The 14,939-nt window shown below is 33.5% G+C and overlaps 2 pseudogenes; both read right to left on the bottom strand.

Annotated features, from left to right (window-relative positions):
- Positions 1–214: 214 nt before the first annotated feature.
- LOC148952001 (histone H2B-like) lies at positions 215–805 on the bottom strand (annotated as a pseudogene).
- Positions 806–14,640: 13,835 nt separating this feature from the next.
- Positions 14,641–14,939, bottom strand: LOC148952000 (histone H4-like; annotated as a pseudogene).

Raw genomic sequence — 14,939 nt, 5'->3', positions numbered from 1 at the left:
TTTTGAATTTTGAAAAACTTTGAAATTTTCGATATTGAATCTTTAATCTTTTTTTAATGTTGATTATTTGTACTTGTTTAAACAATATTTCGAAAATTAATTACCAATTGAAATTCCATATATTTGAGAGATCATTTAAAATAATTTGTAAGAACAACAATGTTAGGTTTTTTCTGGCCCGGCTTAGTGGGCGGTAATAGACGGGGTAAATCCCTTATTTAGAGCTTGTGTATTTTGTTACAGCTTTAGTGCATTCACTAACAGCGTGCTTGGCGAGGTCCCCTGGGAGGAGTAGCCTCACAGCAGATTGAACCTCTCTACTCTTGAAGGTGGACCTCTAGTTGTTGTGAGCTAGACAAGAGGCTTTCGCGGCACTCCTTTTAAAGATATCGTTGACAAAGCTATTCATGATGCTCATTGCTTTGCTAGAAATACCGGTGGCGGTGTGCACGTGCTTGAGAAATTTGTAAATGTAAATGTAATAGCTATCCTTCCTCTATTTTTTCCTTTTCTTATCAGTTTTATTGATATTTATTGACGTCTTACAAGCTTTCTTTGCTGCTTTTCCTGAAGTTTTTGGAGCCATATTAAATGAAGTCTTGACAAAATTCAATTATCAAGTGAATAGCGTTTACAAGTTACAACTCGGGTTTTATACAAGCTTGAGTTCGCGCACAGAATGTTTGTCAGAGGAACTGAGTTCGCCGGCTGGAGTATAAAACTTTTGCGCCTTAGCTTTTCAAGATCAGACATCAGTTATATTTGTTCGTGATTAGAGTCCAAGTGAATTTCGTATCCTAGAAACCAGGTCCAGAGAATGAAAGGGTTGTAAGGTGATTTGACCGGCACAGTAACTGCATCGCAGGGTATTGCTCCACGTCACCTTGTTTATGTGCGAAAGCCTTCAGAGAAAGGGCAACGCTGTGGATCGAGTTGGAGCAGGTAGACCCAATGACCGTGAATCAGTGAGTGAGTAGTTTTCTTACGAGGTACGTTATATTAAGTGTCCTGATGCACGTTCCAATAAAAAAACGCGTAGAATACCGCGACTCATTCAGCGATCCCTAAGAAACTACGAAGCATACCAAGCTAAATTCGGGGGTTACAATTGCCCAAGGATTCGTTCCGCCCAACATTCAATCATTACTCAAACAAACTTAGACTTACTTAGCGCCATTTTAGTTTTTATTTATTAATGTTGAAATAGGCAATACCAAAAAATAATAAACAGCCCTTTTAAGGGCTACAAATATATATATATATATATATATATATATATACAAAGACCCTCTCTGAAATATAGACACAATCACCCTCTATGAAATATACCTTTCCCCCTCACGGAAAACTCCTCCGTGGAAATTTCATCCAACGTACCGTGCACCCCTCCCCCCCTGTCGAATTGCCTATGACTTTATGGGGGTATTTCCCCCTCTGTTTTGAAAAAAAGGCAAATATTCTAAGGCTCGTAACTTTTGATGGGTAGGCTGAGACTAAACTTGATGAAATTTATATATTTGAAATCGGCATAAAAATCCAATTCTTTTGATGTATCTATTGATATCAAAATTGGTATTTATTTTTTAGAGTTTCGGTTACTATTGAGCCGGCGTGCTCCTTACTTAGCTCCTTGCTCCTTATGTGTATATATATATATATATATATATATATATATATATATATATATATATATATATATATATATATATATATATATATATATATATATATATATATATATATATATATATATATATATATATATATATATATATATTTATATATATATATATATATATATATATATATATATATATATATATATATATATATATATATATATATATATTGAAAAATAGTTAAATGAGATTCTTTGACACGAATAGGACTATCTAGTAAGTAAAAAGTTATAGAAAATTCGTAAAGAGAATTAATCTAGAAAGCAAAGTAATGTGAATGACAGCATATTTTTTAGCACATTTCATTAAAAGTATAGACAGACGGTGTACCTTCTGCATACTCCCCCCAGATGCCTCTAGGGGCCCTTTAGCCAGGGCACCCCATTCTATTTGTAGATTCATGTTGAGCGGCCAGAGTCACGCTACGGACACTTGATAACTCCCCTGCACCAGCTAATCTAGTAAGTGAAACATCCGCACGAAAATTTGCAAGAATTCAATCGGTTTCCCCGACCCCCGCGTCTATGACGTCTCTGTATGACCCAGGTGATAAGATACGAGAGAGGATAGTACAATTCGTATCATATCTAAAAAATAACGAGGACTGAGGACTATTCTATCAATGAGAGAGTGTGGGGGTTGTGATAATTAATTGTGAGGCTATTTAAGAGACTATCAGGCTGAAAGTGTCGTGTTTTATTAATTTAAAAAGAGTATTATTTACAAAATTAAAAAACCAACATTTAAAAAAAAAAATACTTATTTACGGAGAAATCATTTACTAATAAAAGTATGTAATCGAACTGTATAACTCCGGCAACAAAATTCTAAAACAGTGATGAAGTGTGGCCGTTAAGTCATATACATGTGATTCTTTTAAACATAATAATTTTCAATGCAGAGAAGTAAGTCTACTAATTAATCCAGTTAATTTTTAAATAGGTATTCTATAGTATTAATCTTGTCATAACTATGCTTATATCATAACACTACGTTCGTACTTATCAAAATACCGATTTCTAAACGATCGAGATTTTTCTTCGATAAACATAGTAAATGCAACTTCTTTTAATATACTACAAGTAAAATACGTATCTACGGTTCTATAATTGTCCTTACTAATAAATAAGCAAGCTCACTTTTTATAATTGAAATAAATTACTCTTGATGATAATAACTGTCTCATCCACTCTACTACCAACACGGTATGAAGGAAGGAGGGAGTTGACCAGTGAAATCTTTCAATTTGTTGTGTAATTTTTCATATTTTTCTACATTTTCTAATTTTTAATTTTTTATGGATCCCTAATCTCCAAAATAAATTTTGGCGAGTGTTAGTGACTTCAATCACATTGAAAAATGGTATTATTAGTTAGACAGAGAATTATATCCACTTCAAGAAAAAATGTAAATGCTTCAGATCATAAGGCATAATAATGCCTTCCTATTCACGTTCCCTTCCTATTCACGTTCCTATTCACGTTCCCCATTTTTCTCCCTTCCACCCTTCCTATTCACGTTCCCCATTTTTCTCCAGGTAACCATTTAGAACTGGATCAGCTCTGGCTGAGCTTACAAAGTCGCTCCAGCAGTATTTAAATCGGGTTGTTAAGTCAGTGCCACTGTATAGCCTTTTGTTTTATCTGGTTGTGATATTGCATGTTTGCTTTTGGATTCTTGGCTTTACTTTATACCTCCAGATTCGTTTATTTCAGGCCCAAGGAAAGAATGAGTTTCGCACGAAAATCTGCCTCCTGATACAGTCTTGGAAATGTTAAAAAATTATTATATGATTAAAACTACACCCAACCACAAACTATACGGTTTTATTTATCAAACATCTACAGACAAGAAGCTCAAGTAGTATTTTAAAGATCGTTAGATGGGGACGTGTTTAAACAAAAATTCTATAGCTTTTAATTTTTAATTATTTAAATGGTGTGTTAGTCTCACTTCAAACTTTTGTGTCTTTTTTTTTTTTGCCCCGGGTTTTTAAAGTTTTGTTTTTACTTTCAACTTTTTTTTTATTTATATTTGAAAAAAGGGAATATTTATTAAATATTGGTTTATTTTTATGAAATTTTATTAAAACTTTGTTAAGGAGAGTGTAAGCCTAAGAGATATGTTGTATAAGTGTATCATCAATCATTTGCACTTATTATTCTGATTGCTAAAGCTGTGCTGACATCCTATGCTTTAAATTTATAAATAATACTTAGTGTACTTAAATGCGAGATAACCGTTTGGGTTCTTAGTACTCGCTTTGTCTTATATTGTGCTAATTAGAGGCTATTATTTAAAATCTTTCAAAGTCCTGGTACTACGTTATTAACTCTAACTTCTACCTTAAAGCCATTCTTTTCACACTTAAGCTATATAGGGAAAAATAATATCAGATTTACTTCTTTCTTTCATTCCTTTTTCCTTTGATGCCTCTTGCTTTGAAAACTAGGTAAGTAATATTGCTAGACAAGTAGCCTAGAGGATTCATTTACTTTGCATTATCATTCGTATCTTTTCATGGAAGATATTACAATAACTTATTAGAACTTGTGTGGTTCAAACCGAAATATGAATTGAATTCTGTTTCAAATGTAACACCTCGTTGGCTGTCATGGATAAATTCATGTCAGAGTGTAGCAATAAAAAAATAAGGCAACAATCATTGAATTAATTCAAGGCTTACAATTCATAGGGAAAATTAGGACACGGAATGTCCTCGAGCGAGGGAGCTGAGGAGGCAAAAAAAATGTTTGACTTTCGTTCATTTGTAAAAAGTGATAAGAGTTTATGATTTTGCTGTATTTCTCGTTTAACGTTGCGGAAACTTTTATAAATAACTTAGCTGTATATATCCTGCAAATATCCAAACCCTAAGCTGCACGGCTGCCATACCTATTTTGCTTTTTTCCATTTGCTTTTGTAGCACAGATTAAAAACACTGTCATATCTTAGTTTTAGAAATATGTTGAAAAATTAACAGTTTTGCGTAAAATTTATTTCAGGATGTGGGCAGGTATGAGCAGTGGAAGTATTCCAAATGGCCAACCATACTGAGCTTACTTGAATTGTGTTAGTCACTGAGCATCACTGCTGAAGCTCTCGTCTATAAACTCCAATAGATGACACCAATCTTTTAGTCAGTATCTTCTAGTTTCTTTAGTTCACATACCTGTATTGATCTAACAGTTACAGGTACAGTCAAATTTATTACCCGATGTGAACAATTTATTCAATGATATAGAGTGATAGTAAGTGTTCAATAAGATCAACCAAGTAATAAAATAATAAAAAACATTGAGAAATTGACTCAATTATTTAAGTTACTAAATATAAAAACCGATTAATCAAAAATTACTTTTAAACATTAAAGAATTTTTATCTTATATTGAACCTGACAACAGCTACAGCTATTCTAATGAGGATATAGTAAACAGTAAATTAAAACATTTCTTTTTGGCAGAAACAAACTTTGTACACTACGGTGCTGGTACACCTCAGTATCTGCTCTAAAATATTTTTGATTAGAGCTATAATTGTATTTTTGTCGTAAATCGTTCAAGATTGCTGATAAACAATGCTGGGGAATGTTTTAGTTGAGGTCATCAATCTCCATTTTTTTTTTCATTAAAATATAATTTATTTTTTATTAAAAATTTATATTTTTTAATATAATAATTTGTAAATCTTGGTATAATTTACAAATTTTTTCTTTCTTCTTTTATTTGAAAAAAAAACTTATTAGCACATGACTATTATGGTGTTAAATACATTATATGTTTAAAACTACATTTTAATTGGGAGATGTTTATTTTAAGGTGTTTAATAAATTTGTATACAAAAATAACAAACACTATATGTATAAAAAATATAATATAGAAAAGAGTAAAACGCCCCCTTAGCTGGCTTTTCGATATCTCATTCAAGTAGCCCTTTTTTTTATTCAGACGCTAGAGGTGGCCGTCTAGAATTAACTGGAGTCAAATGTGATGTGACTGTTGGGAATTTTTTCTTTCTCCTGTGTTGAATAAAAAAAACTGGCAAGTCCTTGTTTCTTATCGTATTAGCTATATTATTATGTGTCACTTAATTTTAAAAGAAATGCATTTGCTGAAATACTATTGTAATATAAATACAGCAAGACTTCAAGTAGTTTCTAACTACGCACAGTTTCAAGTGATAAAATAAAATATTAAGGATTTATATACTGTTTAAAATAAAAAACTAAAATTCGAAAAGTAATTTAAGCACGTCTAGCATGTCTATTTTGTTTAATTATTCACATTTACTCAAGTTTTTGTTTAAATATAACGCCTTAATGAAAATGCACTGACCACACGCGGGTCATGCTGGTGACGTGTATCCTGTGCCTGCACATGCCCTCCTATTTTACCGTCCCCAGATTTCTCCAGGCACTGATTTGGTGTTAATTTGACTCTGGCTAATCTTTTATAAAGATCCCAATGACACATAGATATTCAATGTCTGGTATGCATCCAGTTGTATTTACTAATAACGATTATCATACTGACGATTCCGTTTTATTGTGAATAATAATGCAAAATCCCATAATTTTTACCAGCGCAGGTGTTCAAACTGTTTTTCATGGTAATTTATGTGGCTCTAAAATCTGTCTCTTTCGCTTCGACAACTCTTTTTTTTCTATAGTTGGACCTCTTCCCTGAAATAAGTTGCGCCCTTTTTGAAATGACCTTTTTGTCTCAGTGTCTGGGCAAAGAAACATTCCCATTGTTTCATTGAAAATTAGTCTTATATTTTACAGATGGTTAATATTGTTGTGGTCTCTGTTAAATGTACCTGAATAAAGCAACCATTGGAACAACCGTAAACGCCTTCTTCAGGAGGTTTGTTTCTATATTACTTGATGAGTTCTTATATAAAGTTTCAAATCATCGATGTTCTGATAAATCAACATTTAGCTGTTATATTTACGCGCTGCCAGTTGATCAAGCAAAATTATATCTATTAAGTCAAACCTATAGGTTTTTAATTAGAAAAAAAGTAAATTCTTTGATTGAGTAACGAGCTTTATTTTAATCTTGGAACATGCTCTCTGCCCCATCGTCCTTCTCTCTACAATCGTTGTTTTTAGGTATATACTACCGTGAACATGTATGACAGCTTTAAGTACAAAATACTTGTAAACTGACTGATTCGGCTGATTGCTCAAACTCCAAAACAAGTCTAGAGCAAATGTTATTGGTAATCAATAAAACTTCTAGCTAAAGTTATTCTTTCTTGGAAAAATGTAAACTTTGCCGTTTAACGGCTTCAAGCTCCATTTCATTGCTTTTAATTGGGGAATTGAACAGCTTTTTGATTTACTTTTTGTTTCTTCTCTTTTTGCCTTTTAGCGTGAACTGAGTAATGTACATAAGATATCATAACCGAAATGCCACATGGCTTTCTGATATAATAATAATAATTTATTTATAACCCACTTTTATAATAACCTAAATGCCACATTTAATCATAACCGAAATGACAAATTTAAGTACGATATTATAATTAGACAATATTTAGTACCCTAACTTAGACAAATTCACCTATTTCAGATTAACTAAAATTTACTAAAAACAAATTGCACGGAAATTATTATATATTAAAAATGAATCTAAGGCACTTTCAATCGTAGCCTCTTAGGATTTGGGCCTAGGGACACAAAGGTATGTCTTGTTAAATTAGTACTAAGCAATTCAAACAATTGGATAATGTTGGTAGCACCATACTTCTCAATAAAACGCGTATTACGATATAAATTGGGCAAAAGATAGTACCAATATAAATGTTGCTCAAGTTATAGCCACCGGCATGCGAGGGGGTCGCTTGGGTCGGCGAGGAGCTTGAATTTTTTTTATATGTCCCGCAGTTATAAATTTTTTAAAGTCTGCTTATGATAATTGCAATGACTTTAAACGATAAAAATAATGGTAATTAAATGTTTACGTTAACCATTTAACTTTAGACTTTATGTGTGAAAGTTTACTAATAAAGTAACTTCACCACTTAGTATGTACTATTACTCACGTAATATGAAAGTCGCTGTACGGAGACAATGTCGCACCTATAAGAGTAACTGTCAATTAGACTCGAGATCAATTTAAACTTTCAAGTTAATTAAGTTTATGTTGACTTAGGAAGCAGTCAATATATCAGCAACAAAATTGTATTTCTTGATGAACAAGTGATAAATTTTGGAAAAGATTTTATAAAATTTTCCTATAAAGCATTTCATCCTTCATCATAGATTCAATCTCTATACCACATTTCATAGATTTGGACAGTTTATTTATGATGATTCAGACGATTAGTTTGACTTTTTTAGTGATTTTTATGTAAAAATAGTATAGAATAAATTGTATAAAATGTAAATTTTGTACTTATTATAAAACTTTTCATATGAAAATACGTACTTAGTATTAAAACCGCTTAAAAACCTTACAGAAACAATGCTTACCGTTAACTGACGGGAACAACAAGTCTGGAAAAAAAAAACTTTTTAAAGATAAGTACACTAAATGTTTTATTTCTTTTATTTTAGTGAACCTCGATTTCATTTTACAGAAGATCCAACTTTATCAATTATAATGGTAGGACTGGGTACATGCATCGCACCATTCAGGTCTTTCTGGATTCAGAGGTCAGACCTCATGAAATGTAATTTTTCTATATTCTAACAGGTCTGAAATTTGTATCGAATGTCTAGAGCCTTAAGAAGATCAGAAGAGCTTCACGAGTGGTTTCAGAAAGAGGCCGTGAATTGTTGGATTCCAAAAAATGTCTATCCAATAATGAAATAGAGTACACTAAAATTATACGACCTGTCATAATATGTCATTTTTAGTTAACTTTATTTTGTATATTTGTGGTGGGTCGTGGCTCGGAGAGGTCGTACCCGAAAGAAGGTGGTTTATTAGCTATAGTTAATCTGCTATAATGACGTCGGGTCTCCTTGTATAACGGTTTTATCAACAAGAACCTGGACTTAACTATAGCCTATCGCGGTTTTAGATACTTTTAAAATTCGTAGATACAAAACTAAAGAATTCACAACCCCGTCTTTAAACCCCAATAGTCCCAATGGGTTCCAAAGAAGCTATTTTAGTGGAATTCGTAACCCCAACTATCTCAAGAGGTGACGTTAGAGAACCAGCACAGACGATACTAGTCATTGATTTTGACTAAGCAGACAAATGGTATCCTATTATCTTCTTACATGCAACCCAATAAAGAAGATTAAAATATAGTTCGGGCAAAACCGTTGTTTGGCTTGAAATTTGATGTGGTGCGGTCTTGTGGTGACTCGTGACATTTGGAGAATGTAATAGAAAGAATGAGTGTTATTATATTGAGCGAACCGGTGACTATTACGGATGGTCCCCATGAATAAAGGTTTTAGACACTGAACACCGGACTTATAACTCGCAATTCACGTTTTTAGATACCATTAAACTTCTTATTTATAAAGCTAATTAATCTGCAACCCTGTTTTTAATCCCCAACAGTCCCAATGGGTGACAAAAAAACCATTATTTTGACACTACATTGATTTTGACTCACCTGGCAAGGGGTTTATCTTTTTGAAGGCAATCCAATCAAGTAATTGAAACGACAGTTAGATCACCAATGGGCTTTGAAATTGATATTCAATGTTTATATTAAAGTCTTACATTTAGGATTGGTCAACAGTCACTCTGTCTTGACAAATTATAAAATAGTGACCAAAATAGGATTTTTTTTTCATAGTTATTAATATTTTCAATCTGGAAAGTGTTTTTCATTTATTTATTGTTATATTTTATTTTTGATATTTTTAGACCTTTTCAACTGTTTTTTTGGATTTCTTATGAACAAGTTTGTATACTTTTTTGTCTAATATTGTTTTTTTTTTATTATAAGATTTGCGTTCCTCTCTAAAATATTTATCTTCAGGTTCTGTGTCAATTTATTAATTAAATACTAATGATTTTTTTCACATTTTGAAAGAGTAGTCCAATTAAACGGTTTAAGTAGTCAAAGATATTTTGTGCCTTAAATTTGGATGTAAAGAGAAAAAAATATCTTTTTCAAGTTTTTTTTGGCAGAGACATTGATAATAAATTCAGGTTCTGAGTTTAAAAATTTTTGTCTGGGGGTCCTGGTGTTCGTCCAAAGTCTGCTCCACTTCAATCATGGTGCAATAAGATCTGTCGTCGCTTGCTTCTGGAGATAAAGCTAGCCGCCGGAGACCTAATTAAATCGAGGGATGAGTGGACTAGCAGCCCTCCTCCGGAAACTAATTGTTCCAACAAGAAATTGATATACAGCCTGGGATGCCCTAATGCTGGGAGAGGGGAGCAGGTAGACCCCTCCCCCCGCAAGTGATGGGGGAGGGGTAGAGGGCTTTCTATCTTAACTACCATAATCTACATAAAACTTCGAAGCTTGTCCTGTTGTACTAAGAAATAAAGTTTGCTTGCCCATTCCTCTACTTACATAGCATAGGCATGTAGTGTAGGAGAGGGAGCTCATTTTCCTCATCTAACCTAGGAGGCAATAGGGTAGCCTGGTCATCAAAGGTATAAACATTTATGTACCAGGGGGAGCTCTAGGGTAGGATTTTTTTATTAATTTACTTCTGTGTTATTAATCAGATTTTTAGAATTAATTTCAATACAACTTTTCAAACACACCTGCATCGATCTTATATTTTATGAAAGCATGTGTACTAAATTCTAGTAATACCAAAAACGAAGACGATTTAAATGGTAGAAATTCATTGACAAAAGTTGTTCTATTGCATTGAACACACTTGTTGACAGATTTAAACTAGCCTCGGCTTATTTGCTGTTAAGTTAGCATTTATGAAGCACCGAAAAATAAATCTAATTATATAATAATGAATTGCTTATTATTTATTATAGTCTTAATTGATCAAAATCATACAAACTAATAAAAATTTTAATACATACGGAAAAAATAAAAAAAATTAAGAAAGAACGTCAATAAATCGCGAAGAGCGACCTGTACACAAGTGGACAGCGGTTTCCGCCATATAAGTCAAACACACGGACAATGAAGCATTCATTTGAAAATTAAAGTTTCATCAATCAATAATAAAATTGATCAAAGCTTTGAATGAGATATGTCTTTTTATTGAGACTGTGAGATTTGTAATGGCAGGTATTATGACTTCATAAATTCATAAGAGAGTAATGAAGCACATTTATAAATCGTTGAGAATAAAGAGGACAATGTGGATGAAATGAAGAGAAAAAGGACAGGCCGCACTCCGAGGTTTGAGATGGCAGAAAAAAAAGACCGAAAGAAAAGACATAGTAAAGATGAATATCCCGCCAGGAAGAGATCACGGTGTGCAAGATATTTTAGAAAAGACCGATCTAAGAGAGCTAAAACATGCAGGTCTCCAGAATTCTTCAGGAGGATCTAATTATATAGAGCATAAAAAGTCAAAATTCTAGTTTTCTAGAATTCAAAATTATTTATTCAAGATTCTCGTTTTGAAATTTTATGTAGGTTTAAGATATTTTTTTTGACTTAAATTTTTATTTGAATAGAAAAGAATATATTTTAATATTATGTTTTTTATATTACCTGTATAACAAATAATCTGGAGGTGTGTCTTTTTGTTTGTATGGAGGTAATGGTGCTCGTCCGAAGTCTGCTCCCATGCATTCAAAGCGCATGCAGAGCTGACTTCACGTGCCTCTGGATATCCGGCTAGCCACCGGAGAACTAAATGAACCTAGGGACGGTTGGGCTAGCAACCCTCCTCCTGAAATAACTTGCTACGAAAGCAAATGGATATGCAGCCTTGTATGCCCCATCGCTTGGAGAGGGGGATGTACCCCTCCCCGGATGTATCCCTCCCCCCTCAATTGAGGGGGGAGGGGTGGAGGGATTTCTCTCTTACCCAACAGAATCTAAATAAACTTTCGAGGCGTGTCCTTTTGTAACAAGAAATAAAGTGTTCTTTCCCATTCATTTACTTACACAGCTTAGGCATTTATTAGAGGAGAGGGAGCTCATTTTCCTAATCTAAACTAGGAAGCTATAGGGTAGCCTAGTCATCAAAGGTAGAAACATTTTATGTACGATAGGGACCTCTCGGGTAGGAAGCTATAGGGTAGCCTAGTCATCAAAGGTGGAAAAACTTTGGGGGCTTTTTCTCTCTTACAAAATAGCCTCCACGATTTGAAGTTGCTGCTCAACCCATTCGGATATGACCAGGTATTTGTAAGCTTATTATTGTTACCACTTTATTAATAAGCTTGAACCCTTATGAGCCAGACGTCACAATTAGTCCTGAAGATGGTGTTTTTTAGACGGTAATAACGCTATAGTTCAAAAGTAAAGATTGTCGAACGTGTTTTAGGCCTAAACAGCAGCTGAATTATAGTTGAAAGGGAAAAGTAGGAAGTCTAATTTAAAATTAATATCATTGTATCTTTCTTAACAGAAAGTTTCGAGCGGCGAGCCTGTGCGTTGATTGCCCTGAACAGGGCTGGGTGGTAGTCTACGATAAGCTCTTCTGGACATTAGTTTTTGGGCTACTGCGTTCTTGGCGACTGGCTGTTTAGATGCCACTTTCGTGGCGAGAGCCTGTTTGATAGACGACCCCTTCGTGGGTGTAGATTTCTTTGCTGATACGGATTTTTTGGCAACAGTGGGTGTCTTTGAAACCTTTATAGGGTTATTGCTACCAGCCCATAGGCTTGGTGACCTTTGTGGCTGAAGGTTACTTTTTCACGGTTGTAGGTGTGACTGTGTTCTTGACTGCGTCTGTCTGAGCTGTGGGCTTGGCTGGCTTTACTGATATTGATTTTTTGGACTCGGCAGTCTTTGCAAGCTTGAAAGTATCGGTTACGCCCTTACATGTTGGGTTTATAACAATTCAAGTTGCAATGCAACGCTTCAGAGCTTGCTTAAGATGCATATTTACAACTGTTGCATCATTGCCCACCTGGAAATTGGCCTTTATGTATGTGAGACCGGCCTGACGGCTAGATTCCCCGTGATCATTTTTGGCCGGTGAAGCCATGCTCTGGGATTCTACAGATGTCGGTGCCTCTTCAACTTCAACTTCAGACATTTGATAGTACTCTCAGTATTCTAGTCTCTCGCTTACGGATCTACTTAATTCTCATGTTTCAATTTTGATAATTGTACTTCAGACAAATCCGTCGCAAGTGGAACAGGTCTCTCGGTTCGCAAGCGCAGGTCTTTGGTAAGCTGGTGGGGGTGTTTCTACTGACATTATTCACATTTTTCATTAGTAGGTGGGATTCTTAGGAATAAAACTTGTATTAAGAGTATTGAAACATCTGTTTTCTATGAGTACATATTTTTTTCATTGCTTTTTCCATGCTTATTTTCAAGGACATGAGCAGAGAATAGTATAAATCTATCAAAACTAATATTAAATACTAGAAAAATTAATTGTACTGAGACTTTGCATCCTTGGCTTCCACTTTTTATTTTTTACTAGTAAAATTCAATACAAGTGCTTTCAGAAAATTTAATATAGATGAATGTGTGTTTCAAAATTCGTATTGAAATTAGTTACAAAACTTACTATAAAAACCCCTAATCTGCATGAACAAAACACCATAACAACTGGGTTGTATTGTGTTTTATAACTTTATTTCAATGAAAGTAAATTAATTATAATTCCCTCAGCACTTGTAAACAAAAGCACAGTGTTTGTTATTTTGCATAATATGATTTCGGTGGGAGAAAGTGTTTGCACAATTGAAATAAACTTCTTTTTTTTTGATTCGATCACATTATGTATAAAATAATAAATATTCTTAACAATTTTAAAATAATTATTTTAAACCTGATAAATTTAATTTTTACATTATTTTTTTTATTTTTGCCTAAAAAATATAAATAGACATTAAAAACTGGCCTTATAAAAAAAAAGATAAGATAATTATGTTGTAAGTAGGGTCGCCTAATCTTATTTTTATTTAAATGTATAAATATGTATATATTTAGTAAAATAAAAATTTCGAATTTATTTTATTTTAATTTCACCATGCGTTTGAAAAACGATATAATTCAAGATTGGTTATTTAACATGAAATATAATACAAAAGGAAGAATATCAACTATTTTCGAAACAATTTTGTGCTATATATATATATGCACATTAGGGGGTAGGGGGGGAGGGGGTTAAAGCAGAGCATATACGAAAGACGTAGCCAAACATAAGGACCTTTTCCCCCCCTAAACCCCAAAAACACTCTTTTACATATTTTAAACTAATTGAGAAACTGTACTTTGCAATCGTCTATCTCTTGAAAATAGCCGTTTTACGGGTGTCGGGTCTGGTGTTCTTGATACGGTCTCTAGTGGTGTGTACCAGCGTGTGCACAAGTACCGTTTTGTTTTCCAACTTCTAAATTAAAGTCAGTCGCATGCCTTTTCTTATATAGTTTGAAACTGATGATGCAGTTTACAAGAAAATTATTTCGCTATCTAAAATTTAGCCAGCTTTTGATAAATGTTTATTAATTGCACACAATCAATTCACTACTTTTGTCAAAATTTTAAGGACCAAAGGTAATTTAGTATAAATAGAAACATATTTTCCTTCGTTATTGTCTACTTAATTAAAACATGAAAGGAATGGCTTGTGCAGTTAATATCAACAATTATTTCTTTGAAGAATTCCATTGTGAGAAAGTAAACTTTATTCAAATATGAAAGGAAAAGCTAAATACAGTAAAATGGAAATTGTCATTTCTTCGCATAATTATGATTAGATATTGCTCCTGAGACGAAAAGAAAAAAAAAAATATTCAATGACATTTTAAATCCACAACAAAGAAAAGGATCATAAGAACCTGCCTAGTACGTGTTTTAAAATGTGTTAGCCTTTAAAAAGGCCGTTTGGTCGGGGGTGTGGGACAGTTTAAAACGCATTTGGAGACCATTAACCACCAAAGCCATACAATATACGACCTTGACTCTTCAGAACGAAAACTAGATCCAGGTCAGTTACAGTCTTTCTCTTGGCTTACTATGTGTACGTGACAGCATTGCTACTAACATTTTCTATAAGAATTTTAAGAACGCCTCTAGTTTCCTCGTACATTAGGACGGATATACATTTTACACCACCTCGGCGAGCCAGTCTTCTAATAGCCGGCTTGGTGATTCCTTGGATATTGTCACGAAGAACTTTACGATGACGCTTTGCGCCCCCTTTCCTCCTTTTCCTCTTCCTGTCAT

This window comes from Artemia sp. Qi Xiang Cuo, chromosome 5, assembly GCF_049724085.1.
Source record: "Artemia sp. Qi Xiang Cuo chromosome 5, ASM4972408v1, whole genome shotgun sequence".
NCBI classification, from domain to species: domain Eukaryota; kingdom Metazoa; phylum Arthropoda; class Branchiopoda; order Anostraca; family Artemiidae; genus Artemia; species Artemia sp. Qi Xiang Cuo.
This window is presented reverse-complemented; position numbering and strand designations above follow the sequence as displayed.